Raw genomic sequence first — 12,041 nt, forward strand, 5'->3', positions numbered from 1 at the left:
GAGAAATACCTTCACAATCCGAAATTTAGGGTTTGCCAATGTCGCCCACAATACACCACTTCGATTGCTAGATTACTGCTTAGTGTTCTTCACTGATAGATTGAAAAAGATCTCTGGATTCCTCTGCAAGATTTTTGAATTCACTTTGAATCGCTAGACGAATCGCTCTTTGTTGCTCTGCTCTTGAAAATTCTTCTCTCGAAAATAGATAAGTGATAATGACGTCGAAAATCCTTTTAAACAAACTTTTACCTACCATAATAAATGCATCACCGTTAGGGCACAAACCCTAATTTTGCCTTTTACCACTTCAAGTCTTCTGCCGATTGACAGGTAACATATACCAGTTAAGGTCTTTACCGATATAAACCAGGGGTTCAAAATATTTCACCGATATGTTCCCCCTAAGCTTTTTTGAAGCTCAGTTTGCTGGTTCAGAGACTTCCACACTAGGTGCAGAAACCGGTTTATCCTGTGACACTTCTTTTGATTTCTTTTTCCAAGTTTTATTCATTTCTATTTGAATGGTTTCAACATCAATCTTCCCTTCTGGAGTGATTGATATATCATCCGATAGGTTCTTTCTCAGTTTGCAAGTTTTGGCAGTGTGTCCTGGTTTGTTGCAATGATAACATACTGTGTAGGGGAAAAAGCGAGACTAGGTTAACATGCCCTAATCCTACCTTTTGACACACATTACGGAATACGAAAGAGCCTAGAGATATCACACAATTTGCTACTTCTTTTTGTGAAAGAGAGAGCCACGGGATATCTATTAGGATTTCTATTCCCTTGTTGAAATTGAAAGCTAAAGTGATACAAGTTCAAACCCTAACCTCAAAATGTAAGTATGAACTAGTAACAAGTTTGCAGAATTGAGATTAAACAATGAACAGCTGTAAATGTAAGGATAAAATAAGAATGCAGATATGTACCTGGAGTCGAAATCAGACTGAAAATGTTCGGGACGGGGGCGTGGGCGCCACTGTCCTAAAAACTGCACCGGAAACCACTGTTTTGCACCCTGAAACACTGTCTGGAAACTGTCGGAAAGCTGTCTGTCCAGAGGACCAGGGCGCCCAGCGCCTCTGTCCCAGGGACCAGGGCGCCCAGCGCCCCTGTCTTGGCAGGACCAGGGCGCCCAGCGCCCCTGTCCCAGTCTTCTGAGCTGCAATTGCACACAGAGTTCTGTCTCAGTCTCCTCTTTCCGGATCTGTGTCCTGCGGCGTCGTCCGAATCCCGAAACCTGCAATAATATCTGAAAAGGGGGAAGGGCGGCTATATAGGGTTTTGCCTTAGTCAAACCCCCGCTTTGGTGATTTCCACCTCCACGAATAGCCAAGTTGTTTTGTAAAATGTATTGTGTGTGCAGACCTAGTGTGTGTGCAAGGTCCAAAATGCAAGAAAGCAAACTAGAGCAACCTAGGAAGTAAACCCTAATTGCTTGTAAATGATAATGCAAATGCTCTAAATCAAGATGCAATGTGATCTAAAGCATGAATAAATGATGTATCAAAGCTTATGTAAGGACATGAAAACAATATGAAATCATACCCAACCCTCAAGGGAGGAGTACAAGCCAATCTTCAGTCGGTAATCTCCTATTGTTCTTCAATGTCTTCCAAGCCCTAATTGGATGAATGAATGAATTTGATAGATGCTTGATAGAATGATGTTGAGTGTTGTTGAAGTCTTCAAAGATCTGCCCTTTCGCTGCATATGAAGTTCCTGGAAACCAAAAATCGGATCCTTTCAAATGAGGAAAGAGAGCTCTTATGTATGAAACCCTAGGTTGTAAATTCGTATTTTGGCCGACCTAGAGATTGAATGTCCCGCCAATTTCTTGGGGTTAAGCTTTATTTTATGATTGGATCGTGCTCCCAAAATTTCGGGAAAAATGTTCGGGACCATGTTGCACGGGCGCCATGGTCCCGACAACTTTTCACCAAATTTTCAGGGCCGTCAGATATGATGATTTTAGAGAGAATCCCGAAGTTACAGGTGATTTCGAGATGTTTTGACCCCCGAAATCAAGCCCCCAAGTTCAAAATAGGACCTAATTAGGGTTTTTGATTAAATGATGTACTGGAAGAATAAAATGAAAGGGGCACACTTTAATGAAAGGGCCCAACTTTATGATATGGGAGATGATAAAATAGGACCTTAGACCTAATTAATTTAATTAATTAAGTGCTAAAGGGGAAATGCAATGCAAAATGCAAAATGCGCCAAGGCGGGTGCTAAACTAGGTGTGAAATTGTACCACCCTAGCAAGTGCGTACAATTCACGACGCTACATTTAGCCCCCACTTTAGCGGTCATATGAACACTACGTGCATATGCAAGCTAAAGTACAGAAAAGTAAACATTATTTGAAAAAGGATATATCCATAAGTCTGTCGAACGAAGCCCCCAGCGGTATCTGCAGTACACAGTTAGGAACCGCACCCTACAAAACACACGTTAGATCACAAAATCACCTAATGCTTACTAAGGAAGGTGATGAAAATTCGAGGGTAGCTATATGCCCCCCCCTGTTTCGGCTTGCTAATTTTAGTGAGTTGAAACGGGGTATCATGTTTACCACTTCGAATTGTTAAAGAATATTGATGACAAATGCTCACAAGAAGATTTGATATGAGATCAAAAACTAATGGAGAATCATTTGGTAAGAAAGAGGACTAAATCTCAATTCCAACACAACAAAGAGTGTGAGGATTTGAGAGTTCTCTAACACAAGATGAAGGATGTACATGGAAACAAAATGCAAAGAGAAGAAAAAGAAAGGAAAAAAAAAGGCATGAATACACACATTGGTGATCCATGAGTTAGACAAATATAACATCTTCTAGAATAAGACAAAGAAGAGAATAAGAATGCAATACTTCCCTCCTTTGCGAGGTGAAAGTGATTCTTAATGAAGGATGACGCTCTTTTTAACCCAATTAGGAGAGTGAATTCATTATAGATGTATTTTACCAAGTGCAAAAGAGGTTGTAGTCAAGGACTTACACCTCTTGTAAGAGAGAATCCTTGAACAAACAACAAATGCATACAAGGAATAACATCAAGTAATAAAGTTCACACCATCCACGAAATAGGAAAAAGTGGATCCTTAGATAAAAATGAGGAAAGATCATTGCCTCCCAAGGATAAGGTCAATGAGAAAGACTTACACAATCTTCTAGGGAGAGATTTGGACATAAGCAAAATAAGAGATGTATGAAATCACTCTTGTCCCCATAGGAACAAGAAAATTAGGCTATTATGTTGCTTCAAAAAAAAAATATGATTGCACTTGACATTGTACCATCATGAATGACAATGAGCCCCCAGTAAATGAGCTACCAATGTCACATAATGATGAGCAACATAATAGCCATTAATGTTATTTAAAGACATGATAGATTGAATGAGGTATTTGAATATGACATGCTAAATGCTCAACTATAAGTGAGATCAAAAACATGTATAAAATTGAAGAAGAAAAGTCACAAGAACTCTTAGAAGAGGGATAAGTGTAATTCATTAGAGCCTTATCCCTGGAGGAAAGGACTTTATGATGAATAGGAGATAAAGATTCATAAGTGGATTTAGAAATTTGAGGGGATTCATAAAGAGATTTGTTCATTGCCAAGATTTCCTTATGAGGGGAATGAGAGTTGATAGAAGTAGAAGATGATTTAGTTGAAGTGAGATCATCATCACTACTAAATATAGCATTCACATTGAGAGATGGTCTTTTAGATGCTTTAGTGCGTTTGCAGGGATTATAGCCAAGTCCAAAGGCATAATTGTGAAAATTAGTCTCTAGAGGAACTTTTATCCCTTGTTCATGAGCGCCACAACCATTTCCATGATACCCATGCTTAGCAAAAATGCGAAAACCACGACCATAACGATCAACCATTTCAGGAAGAGAAGGTGGTTTTTCATAAGAAAAAGAATCAAACTCTTCATAATTAGAGGTGTGAGGAGAAGAAGTTTGAGAAGTGGCCACAAAATTATTGCTCATAGATTCAGGTAAGACTGATTGATCTCCAGTTTCTTCCTTCTTTTTACCTTTAAGATCTCTAGGAGGAACCCTATATTCACCTACAAAGGTGGGATTAAAATCAAGAGATCCCCAATCGTCTTCCGCGAGAACCTTCTCAGGATCAAAAGCCTTTTCATGTGTAGACTCAAGTCCAGAAGGATCTTCTTCAGGAGCTTTAGGCTCATCCAAAGAATTTTGATTATTAGAGGGTGATGATTTATCCATAGGTATCTTGTTCAAAGAGTCATTACTAGAAGAGGAAGGCTTAGAAGAACTCCCTTTGGAAGTAGATGTTTGCAAACAAGCCTGAAGATTAGTATCGCCTATCAAGGTATATGTCTTATTGTTATAAATGAATTTAACTTGTCTATGCAATGTAGAGGGGACAGCTTGCATACTGTGAATCCAAGGTCTCCCTAATAACAAGTTGTATGTTAGATTTCCAGACATAACATGGATAGGAGTAGGCAAAGTAACAGGTCCCACTGTGATTGGTAAGGTGATAATACCTAATGAAGACTTAGCCACATTATCAAAGCCTCGAATGGGATGAGAGTCAGGCTCAATAAGGGATGTATCCACATTCATCTTATGCAATAGATTAATGCTACACACATTAAGGCCAGAGCCATTATCTACCAGTGTTCGTCTTATAGCAGTGTCATTTATGATAACCACAATCATCAAGGGATCATATTGATGTTGAATTTCACCAGTAGGCAACTCATCTTGGGTAAACACAATTTGAGCTTTAGGATTCATCACAGAGTTAACCAAAGACACTATATTACTAGATGTATTAGGTGGAGGAACATTCAAATCTTTCAAGGCATCTTGTAACATTCCATGATGAGCAGAAGAAGTTTGGATCAAATCCCAAAGGGATATCTTAGCAGGGGTAGCTTTAAGTTGTTCTATGAGATCATAGTCCTTACTAAGCATTTGTGAAATACGAGGCGCTTGAGGAAGAATAGGTTGGGAAGGAGGAAGTGAAGTGGGGATAACTGGAGGAGGACTAGGTTGCCTATTGTTTCTTGTGTTATAGGTATGGGCAACTGCATGATAACTCTCTCTAGTTAGTTGCTTAGCATACTCATAAGGGCTCTTAGAAGAATAACCTCCTTGCACAGTAATAATAGGTTTCTTAGGAGTGCAAAAAGAATCATTAGCATAACCACCTTGAACCACTAAGATAGGCTTATTTAAAGGTTGAGAATTTTGAGAAGGACAAGCACCTTGGACAGTGAAGAGAGGTTTGTTAGGTGTCTCATTCACATGTATCAAATTGATTGAGGATGGTTTAGAGGAATGAAAAAAAATGTTGGAAGAATTGTTGATAGTCTTCTCTTGCACTAAAATCTCATCACGAATCAAATCAATTTTAGGAGAGAGACAAGGGATAGGCATTGATGTTCTAGTAGGAAGAGTAATACTAGGAAAGGTCATATCATCCTTTATCATCACAGGATCTACATGGGGAATAAACTCTCTAGGAGAAAGATCAACATTACTCTCTAAAGTCTCACTTTTGAGAGGGAGATCTTTGAAAGACATGTTAACCATCTTGCTTTGAACTAGGGTTTCCTTATGAGTAGAACCAAGTTGAGGAGAGGGAGAATAATTGAGATTCAAGGAAGGTGAGAAATTATCAAGGGAGAGAGAATAATCTACACCTTCTTCTAATGGTTCATCCCAAATAGTGAAGTGGTTGAAAGGAATGTTTGAAGTATTGTTAATTTCGGGAGAGGAGCTAACATTGTTTATTAATTCCTCATCCTTAGAAGGGAGAGCATCAATAGATGTGTTAAACTCATCCTCTTTCCTCAAAATATGTTCAATATGATCTTTAGGGGAGAGAGAATTAAGGAAAGTGCTTATTATTTCATCTTCTTTCTCTAAGGGATGCTTATGGGTAAGACAAACTTTAGGAGAAGGGTAAGCATTTATCATTAATTCATCATCTCTAGTGGGAATTTTGTTGGAAAAGGAAAGGCCATCACTAGGAAATGTAGGGATAATGTCCTCTTCTTGCACACAAGGATCCTCATGAAGGGAGCATTTTTTAGGAGACACAAAGGCATCAAGGGCATCATTCAACAAAGCATGATCATATCTATTAAAAGGTTTATCTTTTGATTCAAAAGGAGATATCTCTTCATAGAGGGGATCATTGAAAACAACCATGTTACTAGATTTAGTGGAAGAGCTGATAGGAATGTACCCTTGAGAGGAATCATTCGACTTATCTTTCTCATCACAACGAAATGGCATAGTAACAATGTTTATGAGTTTTTGGTAAAATGAAGGTTTGGTATATTTAGGTTTCAAAAATTCATCTAAAGCTTCATCTAACTCATAATCATCACAAATATGAACATCTTGCAAATAAAAATCTGACATTTTGAAATTGCATAAAATTTAAACACACAATGCAAAGAAACACACTTTTTTTTTTTTTTTATAATGAAAATGAAATGAAAACACACTAAATCTAGATCTAGATCTAACAAATGCAATGCAAGAGGAAGCAATGATAGATTCACGTTGGGTTCACCAAAATGTGTAGGGGAAAAAGCGAGACTAGGTTAACATGCCCTAATCCTACCTTTTGACACACATTACGGAATACAAAAGAGCCTAGAGATATCACACAATTGGCTACTTCTTTTTGTGAAAGAGAGAGCCACGGGATATCTATTAGGATTTCTATTCCCTTGTTGAAATTGAAAGCTAAAATGATACAAGTTCAAACCCTAACCTCAAAATGTAAGTATGAACTAGTAACAAGTTTGCAGAATTGAGATTAAACAATGAACAGCTGTAAATGTAAGGATAAAATAAGAATGCAGATATGTACCTGGAGTCGAAATCAGACTGAAAATGTTCGGGACGGGGGCGCGGGCGCCACTGTCCTGAAAACTGCACCGAAAACCACTGTTTTGCACCCTGAAACACTGTCTGGAAACTGTCGGAAAGCTGTCTGTCCGGAGGACCAGGGCGCCCAGCGCCTCTGTCCCAGGGACCAGGGCGCCCAGTGCCCCTGTCTTGGCAGGACCAGGGCGCCCAGCGCCCCTGTCCCAGTCTTCTGAGCTGCAATTGCACACAGAGTTCTGTCTCAGTCTCCTCTTTCCGGATCTGTGTCCTGCGGCGTCGTCCGAATCCCGAAACCTGCAATAATATCTGAAAAGGGGGAAGGGCGGCTATATAGGGTTTTGCCTTAGTCAAACCCCCGCTTTGGTGATTTCCACCTCCACGAATAGCCAAGTTGTTTTGTAAAATGTATTGTGTGTGCAGACCTAGTGTGTGTGCAAGGTCCAAAATGCAAGAAAGCAAACTAGAGCAACCTAGGAAGTAAACCCTAATTGCTTGTAAATGATAATGCAAATGCTCTAAATCAAGATGCAATGTGATCTAAAGCATGAATAAATGATGTATCAAAGCTTATGTAAGGACATGAAAACAATATGAAATCATACCCAACCCTCAAGGGAGGAGTACAAGCCAATCTTCAGTCGGTAATCTCCTATTGTTCTTCAATGTCTTCCAAGCCCTAATTGGATGAATGAATGAATTTGATAGATGCTTGATAGAATGATGTTGAGTGTTGTTGAAGTCTTCAAATATCTGCCCTTTCGCTGCATATGAAGTTCCTGGAAACCAAAAATCGGATCCTTTCAAATGAGGAAAGAGAGCTCTTATGTATGAAACCCTAGGTTGTAAATTCGTATTTTGGCCGACCTAGAGATTGAATGTCCTGCCAATTTCTTGGGGTTAAGCTTTATTTTATGATTGGATCGTGCTCCCAAAATTTCGGGAAAAATGTTCGGGACCATGTTGCACGGGCGCCATGGTCCCGACAACTTTTCACCAAATTTTCAGGGCCGTCAGATATGATGATTTTAGAGAGAATCCCGAAGTTACAGGTGATTTCGAGATGTTTTGACCCCCGAAATCAAGCCCCCAAGTTCAAAATAGGACCTAATTAGGGTTTTTGATTAAATGATGTACTGGAAGAATAAAATGAAAGGGGCACACTTTAATGAAAGGGCCCAACTTTATGATATGGGAGATGATAAAATAGGACCTTAGACCTAATTAATTTAATTAATTAAGTGCTAAAGGGGAAATGCAATGCAAAATGCAAAATGCGCCAAGGCGGGTGCTAAACTAGGTGTGAAATTGTACCACCCTAGCAAGCGCGTACAATTCACGACGCTACACATACCATTCCAGGTGTTCTCCATGGTATGTTATTCATACTTTCATTCTTCCTTCTGCATGTTGTAGCAGTGTGACCGCTACCATGACAGATCAAACAAGTTGCTCTTTAACTAGTAACTACTTGATAACCACCTGACCGATGGTCATAGGTATTGTACCGGTTGGGATTCTGGTTCACAGAGGGTTCCGGGATAACTCCTTGAGTCCTTGGAGGATATCTCCCAGTGTTGTGCAAAAATGACTTGCATTCAAATGCTTTATGCCCAAACTTGTTGCATGCATAACAGTTTCCGTTGAATCTATTGGATCTAGGCATATTGTTTTGAAAATAAGGAAAATTGTTATAAGCCTTGCTTCTACATACATTGGCAGTATGTCCTTCTTTGAGACAATTAAAGCAAACAGGTTTAAATTTTTGCTTACCTTTATCCTTGGATGTCGATTGCTTCTTTGATGCTTCAGCTTCTGTTCTAGAGGTCTCACCTTCCTCATATCTAGAGAAACCAAGTCCAGTGGTATTCTTTACTGGTTTTGCCGATTCCAACTTTTGCTCTAGCTTAGCAGTACTCTAATTGAATTTGGCAAGTATGTCCTTTGACTCAGTAAGTTACTTGGAAATAGCAACATTGGATTCCATCAAGGTTGCATTCTCATAAATAGCCATGTTTAGTTCACCTTGCATTTCTTCTTTTTCCACTTTACTCTCTTGGAGATGAGTGGTAAGGGTACCGATTTCTTGCTTCAACTTGGAGATCTCATGATCTTTATCTTTTACCAAATCTTCAGCTTTCCTTCTATTCTCAAGCTCTTGACACATTTTGATAGTTAGTCCTTCCAACTCTTTTCTCAGATTGGCTTTAGATTCATTCAGTTTTTCAACTTCTTCAACTAGGGCATCCATGTCAGATTCATTAGAAGAGCTATATTCAGTAAGTTCCATTAGTTTTTCAACATGCTCTCTTCTTTTGGCCAAAGAGGCTTTATACTTGACTTTGAGTTCATCATAGGCTCTCTTAGTCTGAGTGAGACGATGAGTAAGTTCCCTCACATTGTATTCCCCCATATCTCCTTCCAAGTGGTTAGACTTATAGAAAGGTTGGCTTTGATACCAATTGATGAATACTAAGAGGGGGGGTAATTAGTATACCAAAAAATACCGTATTCAAACTTTTAAACAGTTTAGTAGATAACTGGTACAACAGATTCACTAATAAACCGGTTAAGATAAATGCAAACCAAATAGCAAACAAAGCATTCACCCATAAGAGCACAATCATCATAACACAAGATGTTTGACATGGAAACCCAAATGGGAAAAACCATGGTGAGCAGAAACTCACAAGTAACTATCTGCAAAATAGAAACTAGACCGGTTAAGGTCATACAATGTTCTTCACCAGAACATATCTTGTTAGGAATCTAGATCTCTGTTAGGAGATAAGTCCTATTAAAGACTACCTTGTTAAAGGATTTTAGATCCACAGTTGTGAACCACCTTTTAGAGGATTTACAAAGGCTTTGTTGGGCCTACCCGGTTAAAGGTTTCAGACTTGTCAAATATATTAGTAATCAACAAGTGAATGATCTAGATAATAGCACAATATGCTTAGTTAGATCCTTGACAACTTATTGTTAATGCATTTAGCATTACTTCACTCTTCAATATCTCCACACTCTATCTCTTCACATAGACCTAATCTTCTCTTCAATGATTGCACATAACCTTTTCTATATCACACATACAAACCTTAGACATGATGTCCTTATAAAGGAATCTGATTTCATGTCGGTCCAATAGGATTAAACTACAAGTTCCTAGGTTCATTGCATCTAGACACATTTGGTAACATGACACAAAATCACCGCTAAAGTGTCGGTGGATGATAACTCATCACACATTACAGAAATACTAGTTGGTAACTCATCACAGAGTAATACCGGTTAATACAATATACCGATTACCGGTTGTAAAAAATGAAGACTGGTAGATCGTAGTGTTCCGATCAAAAGCTAACTACTGCTTGGTTCCTTCGTACCGCTTGAGCTCCTCGTATCGCTTGGGATCTTCATACCGCTTGAGCTCTTCAGTCGATCTATAACCGGTAAACATCTTCTGCAAAATACTGATAGTCTAAAGACTATACATTCAATAACACACAATACCAGTTGGAGCAATTACCGGTTGAGCATAACTCACACATCAAGAACGTGTGTGTCCATCATCAAGAAAGTGTGTGTCCATCAATGACAATCAAAACATCATCAAAATGCCAACACAAGTATAGGTCTATTTTGACCGATATTAGGTTATTTTTTATTTACATGTGGACTATTTATTTATAATATATAGTATAAATTTGTGGTAGGATTAGATATTATGAGCACAATTGCTATAACGATTATTGGACCCCGTTCAACTACTGGTCCCTCACCCCTATGTCGTTAGCAAACATTCTAGGGAAATAACAGTTTTGCAGGCTTCTTGAAAACCGATGCCTTCAATTCCATGCACCCACCGCATTGTAAGGTGTCACATTGTAAACATAGTTTTACCGCTTTTTGTATAGGTAAATGCAGGTGATGATATTAAAGGAACAAGGCAAATGTGTGTATTTCAAACTTTTTAAAGAACTTTTCCCAACGTTACAAGTTTTTATATCTATTTTAAAATAATCCAATTCTTTAATGTCCTTTTTGATTAGCCATTCATTTTCTTATAAAATTTGAAATTCTAATATTATAGATTTTAATAATAATTATATTATAATATATAATGAATATCATATATAAATAAAAAATTATGTTTAATTTTTAAAATTTTGATTTTGTTTATTGTAATGATAATTTGATTTTTGTAAATTATATAAATAAACAATTTTAATATATTTTATAACTAATTTTAATAATAATTATTTAACTTAAAGAAGTTTATAATAATTATAATTATTTTTTGAAATATTGTTATTAATAATTATAAGTTATATTAATTAAATTAATTAAATAAATAAATTATGAATTGACTTATAATTTTTTAAACATGTTTCTTTTTTTAAATTTTTTTTAGTTTGGTTTCATTTGTAATATTTTATATAAAAATTAAAATTTAGCTTTAACAATCCTTAAGTCTATATGGCTTCCTTATCGAATTTTACTAATGTTAAATTTAGGTGAATGAAACAATGTTGATTAGTTGTGGGATTGTGTAAGGAGTGTCAATGGATAATATTGCCACCAAGAGACACAGTGCTGAAGGTCATAGCATTGAGAGACACACCACTAATGTGTGTAACAAAATAGTACCAAAGATAGAGACAAAAACTGATCTATCATGTCATTGTTGAATCCCATGTAGGTGATGGACTTTAGATTTAATTGCTGTAAAAACCTTGTGGCAAGGTTTGTGACCTTCATTGTTTGTAGGCCTTTCTATAATTTCTCTTTTCCACCACCATTGTTACAATATGTGAGATGCTTAGGAAGGTGCATGGGTATACATGTATAATTATGAAATAAAGAAGAACTAATAATTTGACCAGGGGTACTGGGCATCATTGATACCATTATAAATATACAACTTAAAATTAAAATATAATTGTGATAAACTTAGACATATCAAGACACACATTTAGATAAAATATTTTAATGTATATCCATACTAAGTAAACTTTTTGTATTGAGAAGTGTATAATACAATGATCTTCAACTATTGTTTATGTTTTCATATCTTTTACATCGCAAGTAGGGAGACATTGGATTTTGTCATTCCTTATCCTATTTATGTAAA

The sequence above is a fragment of the Cryptomeria japonica genome, chromosome 5, assembly GCF_030272615.1.
Source record: "Cryptomeria japonica chromosome 5, Sugi_1.0, whole genome shotgun sequence".
NCBI classification, from domain to species: domain Eukaryota; kingdom Viridiplantae; phylum Streptophyta; class Pinopsida; order Cupressales; family Cupressaceae; genus Cryptomeria; species Cryptomeria japonica.